This window comes from Pocillopora damicornis, chromosome 9, assembly GCF_964200805.1.
Source record: "Pocillopora damicornis chromosome 9, jaPocDami1.2, whole genome shotgun sequence".
Taxonomy (NCBI): Eukaryota; Metazoa; Cnidaria; class Anthozoa; order Scleractinia; family Pocilloporidae; genus Pocillopora; species Pocillopora damicornis.
The window spans coordinates 4,228,720-4,234,897 of NC_142678.1; positions in this window are offsets into that span (position 1 = coordinate 4,228,720).

The following is a 6,178-nucleotide window of genomic DNA, read 5'->3' on the forward strand; positions in this document are numbered from 1 at the left end:
TAGTTACATTAGGTACATGTGATTTTACGCGACCTCGCGGTTAAGTAAAGGTAATCAATGGTTGGGCTGTGAAATACAGTACTTACCTTTGTGGTGGAAGCGTTTAACACGGCACTTGTACTTGCTTTGGTTAAATTGTGGGGTTTATTTTTACTACCTATTCCGCCTACGGCAATAATAAATATTAGAAATTAAAGACAAATGATTTATTCACTGAACACGAACTTTCCAACCTTCATTTTCCGCCGTGTTGTATAGCAAATATGATTCCAAGACATGCGCAACACGATCGCATATCTTTCTCGTTTCAACGAATAACATATTTCCTTATCCTCTCTCGCTGTTACCGGAGTTTACGGAAATCACTCTAAAAACTGGCATATCTTCCTTTCAAACTAGATATATATGTCGTATGTAGGGGGAACTTGGCCTTGCGGTGGACTCGGGCCAGTTGACTGCCAACTTAGTTCCTGGTAGGAGTGGGGTCCTTTTACGACAATGTGTGGTGTAGGGGGGTGAGCAGACCAGCACCCGTCGCCTTAAATGAAGGCAGATTAATGAATGGAGCATGTAAATGAAATAAGGGTGATTGCTGTGAGGACGCTGAGAACACCAAGAAAGGTAACTGGTCCTCTCAGAAATATCCGTTTCTTATAAGGCTTGAAAGCTACTTCAAAGATGGCCTGGCAAAAGAAAATGGCAGCATCGAATCCAACTTTTCTACGAAGAGGATCTTAATGGGTAGGCATGGCTGTTGACAACATAGCAACATAGTTTGCCTCAACAGTAGACGGTTTAAATTGTGCAGGGGGGGGTGGGGGGCATATGACGGTTGACAGTTTATTTTCGGAAAGACAGTTTATCACGAAGAACTAATTCTGCAAATTTTGCATTGTGAGAAATTAAAACAAACAGTTCAGCGCTAAAACTACTATCTCCCCCCCCCCCTTCGTAGCATAATATTTTAGATCTATATCTTGCTTGTTTACTATGCTCAGATCACAGCTGCCACAGGTGCAATCTCCATTAGCTCCTAGTATCATGTAGGTAAGATTGTTCTTTAAAAAGCTGCTAAGTGTTTTTTGATTGCACGGATTTTAAGGCTGGATGCTCAATCGGTGAGCTTCAGAGAACTGATTTAAGAGCTGTCCTATTAATTAGGTACAACGAAACGTGTTGCCGGTTACAACTACAACTTCAAGTTTTCAGTGCTTCTCACTGAGTTTAACATTTTAAACTAAACTCTAAAAATCTTTTAAACATTTTTATCTTATTGCTTGAAAAGCGGCTAACCGATCATTCAAATGACTTTTCTATTGATCTAAATCAAATGTTTTGATTGCTTCTCTTATTTCTTCTCCTTTACAGATACAGATACTGACACAGGCTCATTCAGAATCGAAGTCGGGATTTCGTTGTCGGGAGGCGTAGTTTTTTCCATCTTTGTCATATTTGTGTGCTGGTGTTGTTGTAAGAAATGAACCCAGGCCTCGAAAGTCAATATAGATCTATCAAAAGTCTCCTTTTTTACCTTTTTACACAACATACTTAGTGTTAAGCTTAAAACGCAACAAGCCAAATGAATTGGAACAGGAGTCAAATGTTTGTAGAGATTCTTTAATTTAAATTTGTGTAAGGGCTAGCCTTTGCCTAGATACTTATTTTAAAGGAAAAGTGAAAAAGTGGGCGACCGAAAATTATTGCTAGTGATAGCCTGTTACATGTTATACAACAACTCGAACCGGGATTCTAGCTAGCAATCAATTTACGTCCGAACTATAATTATAATCAGTTAAAGGAGTATGCTTATTTTTCTACCCTCTACCGTGGTAAAACTACTAATAGATGGAGCCTTTAGTTATCACCCCATAAACGCAGAGTTTCATGCCTTTTATCATGAGTTATACTACCATAGCGTTCTTTCTCTTCAAAAAGGAATCACCGAGCTCGTTCAGGAGCAAATGACAAATCAACTGAGCGCGAGTTCAGGCCCTAATAACAGCCGCCATTTTCTCAGGGAGCAAAGCAATATGCACAGTAGGGATACGCAATCGCCAGGTCTATTGAATCTCCAAAAACTCTATCGACGGTGATGCACAAATGTAAAGTATAAAAACTTAAAAAGAGAAAATCATAGCCTTAATTTTTAAGAATTCAGCCCATTTTCCATGTATACGTTTTTTGACCGTGGCGTGCTGTGAATTAGAATGAAATGTTATCAATGATAAAACTCGAGTGCAACATCAATATCATGCTGAGCTGCTTAGAGTTCCCACTCGAATGATGGCTCAGTCATCATGGGGTGTAAATGAGGATAGTACATGGCCGCTTGGGGATATGAATTTCATCTTCTCGTGCTGAAAGTATCTCTCACGAGTGGGCGAAGTGATGTAATGTTCTATTTATTTTATAGCTACTGATGAAATACCAATCATAGAAGGTCTTTGTTTTCAGTGTTTGCATTTTCTTCCCCCTCAATTAATTTTTCAACATCACTTTCCGAGACTTCGGCAAATCTTCCTGAATGTTCTTCAAGCTCGGAAAAAGTATCGATGTGAAAATTTGGCAGCTCATCGAGAACGTTACCTGTAACTGTGACGTCTTCACACCTCGAAGCCATTTTGTGAATTAAATTTCAAAAGAACCAGCCGCGCGCCTGAGCGGGAAGCTCTCTTGTAATTGGCTAATCATGTTAGTAACCATGGCGACACCAATATCCTTACACGTGAAAGATAAAAATAATATCTTCACTGCGCGCGATGAAGATATGATTTTTAGTAGAAGGAAAAATCCTGGTATTTCATCAGTATCTGTATAATTAATGAATATCATATATGTGCACTGCGGTTGAAGAAACGGATATAGAAGGGATCATCGCAGCTATCAACACTACTGAACTAATAGTTGAAATAAGGTCTGAAAAAAATTGAACTCGATTGACCTCTGCGATACCGGTGCAGTGCTCTACCAACTGAGCTAACAAGCCAACTAGGAGTTGTTTATTACGTTGGATCTAAATAAACCTTCCAAGTGACGAATGGCTGTAAATATATGAAAATCATATATGTGCACTGCGGTTGAAGAAACGGATATAGAAGGGATCCTCGCAGCCATCAACACTACTGAACTAATAGTTGAAATAAGGTCTGAAAAAATTCAGCTCAATTGACCTCTGCGATACCGGTGCAGTGCTCTACCAACTGAGCTAACAAGCCAACTAGGAGTTGTTTATTACGTTGGATCACACAATTTTAAAAAAGTTATGTTTTCATGAATTACTCAGACCAGAGCTTTTGAATTAAGTCAGCGCTGTCTTTAGTACGAGTTGAAGTTTATCGACAGGGTTGTGAAGAATAACAAACGTATGCCATTGGTATTTTTTCTTTTTGTCGTATCGTTCATTTAGGTTACTTTAGTTTGATTGTCCAACTCCCCGTCGAATCGCATTTCGTAGTTATTGATATAAAATTACAAAAACCAATTAAGTTCTGGATGCAATGCTTAGGCAGTTTTTTTTAAATTTTATTTTTATCGTTCGTTTAATCGTTGAATTCACTGGATAGTCTCAGCTGGGGGAACGGTAGGTTTTCAAACATCGAGAATAAATAGATTCATTAAGTTATCGTGAAAAACTATGTACATCCATTTAGAAAAAAGTCTAGTTTAGGAAAAAGGGAAAGATGAAGTTAACACTTGTAACAATTTACATAAAAAGGTGATAAAAAAAAAAAACAAACAAACAAAACAATCATCTTGAATTTGGTTTATGATCAGCAATGGCTAAACGCTGGAATGAGAGGTCAAGAAAGGCCTTAACTGACCTTGGCACCGGGGGGAGATGTGGAAGGGGGACGGGGGGTAGCGGTGAAGAGCTTCAGTTGCCCTGTTCAGCTCATTGTGTTCTGTTTTTATGGGAGACACGTTTCTCTCATCACGTCTTTCTTTACTCAGGAGTATGAATGGTTGACCGCGGATAAAAGGGAAATCTGAAAAAATGGATTAGGAAAAATGCACAACTATATCTTTCAATTTCGTCCAGCGAACTAAGATTTACTAATTTTCTCATTCAATCACATGTCAAGCTAAAACACACGATTTTATTTTGGCTTTACATTGGCATGCAAGGCATACATATAGGTCAAGGGGAAGATAAAATGTGTTGCTACAGTAGTTACACTCAAAATTGATTCGTGCACAACCGATGATTTAATATATTTCAGTGTGTATTACTAACTACAACAATCATTGTTTTTCAATTGTGCAGTTCACTCTAAAAACGTCCTTCTCTACCTATGGGTATAAATGGGTAACTGCAATCTGAAAGGTTAATCTGATGTTCCACTAAGTTTTTTTCTCTCTGAAACAAAATCCGTCTTATTCTTCCATCAACCCGAGAAGCGAGTTTCAGAGTGTACATGTGTTACTAACTACGAAATCATTGTTTTCTAACTGTCAAGATAATATAAAAACTGAATACCAATACAGAGACGTTACATGTTTAAGGATACCTTGTCACTTCATTCGAGCTCCGCGCCTCAAGAAAGTTTTTCGTTGCTAAATAGAAGGAAAAACTTACTGGTTACGACTATATTTTAAACGAGTCTTGTATGTTACTTATTCGAACTCTTAAGCAAAAGATCCTATCCCTTCCCTGCACCGTAAGTCCCTGCTGTTATGTTGTAACAACTTACTTGCACGAAACACTCAAAAATAAAGAAATTAGCACCAAAACCATAGCCATGAAGAGGTAAATGTAATGCAAAACGGGATTATTTCATCATGTGCCCACCATGTAAAAATTCGTTTTTCGCTACAAATGGCAAATTAGAATTACTGGTGCATCTAACAATTTCATTAAACTAGCTATAAAACAAAGAAAATATACTTTTTTTGAAACTGGATTAAAGGTCATGACTCCAAAGTTTGGAAGACTGCCGCACCCTAACCAAGGCCACCACTGTTAGTTGAGATAAATCAACCCGGCTTAGTCCTTCGCCGTAGTTCTTATGTTGCAAATACAATAATTGCTCTAAATCAAACCATACTGGCTTCATTTTTATGAGAGTAGACCAAACACTTTCTATCAGTTTATCGGCGTCATAGCTCTGGCGGAATTTGAGAGAATGATAAATAAGTTTGTGCATCACGATCCGGAGGCGTGTGAGTATAACAACCTATTCGAGTGTTCTCCCAACATTCCTTGTTTCCTCGACGTACCAACATCCCAACGCCGGTGAACCGATAGAAAGTGCGGTCTATACTATTCCTTTTGCAAAACAAGCTAAACAAGATTCAACTTTTTTATGGTTTTACAATAAACAATAGGTTTTTGACCAATCAGATCAAGATGCTCTGGGGATCTCAGTTATTTTAAACATATTCTTTGTTGCCACAATGCAAAATGATTTTGTATTTGAATGATAATTACTAAGACTTCGGCTTCAGAACTTGTTGAAAAATGAAAGTGCCCTCTTCTCGGGGTTTTTATTTATGTTTTGATTCAGTCGTCATTATACGGCCTATAAGTTCATTTTACGATGAATTATTGTACAAAATCCCTTATACATTGAGGAAAGAAACAATTCCCACCCTCTAACTGCTACAAATTACCCTGGATTATCAATTTTTTCTCCACAAACTACCCCAACCAAACCCTCTACGTAAATATTAAATGAAGGCAGAAAAAAAGCAACAAACTAACAAAAAAAAAAACTGGAGCTCTGCTTTTAGGCTTGATTAAATCGTGATACTACTTTTTGTCATCTAACAAACCTTTTATATGGAAATCAATAAAAGAACTGTTCAAATATTAGAAAAAAAGAACTAGTATAGCATCCAAATGGAAAACTTATAAAAGAAAGCTTGTTATCTGACCACTAGATGATGACCACTAGATGATGACCACTAAAACTGCTAGAATGCTGCTTAACACAGATTAGGGCTCTCATACTTCGATGAAAAATTCAGGAAATACAATATTCCATATATGCTTTGCTAATAAGTCGTCGGCTGCCAACTTGTTTTTCGCGTCTGCTTCTTGCTGTGTCGCTCACCTTTGTCCGGTGTTCATAATATTCTAATTCATTTACATTAGATCTGCAATAACTGGTAGCTCGCAGTCGACCAATGTGTCATAGATTTCTCCAACACTCAGGTGGCGATGCTTTGCCACAGCGCC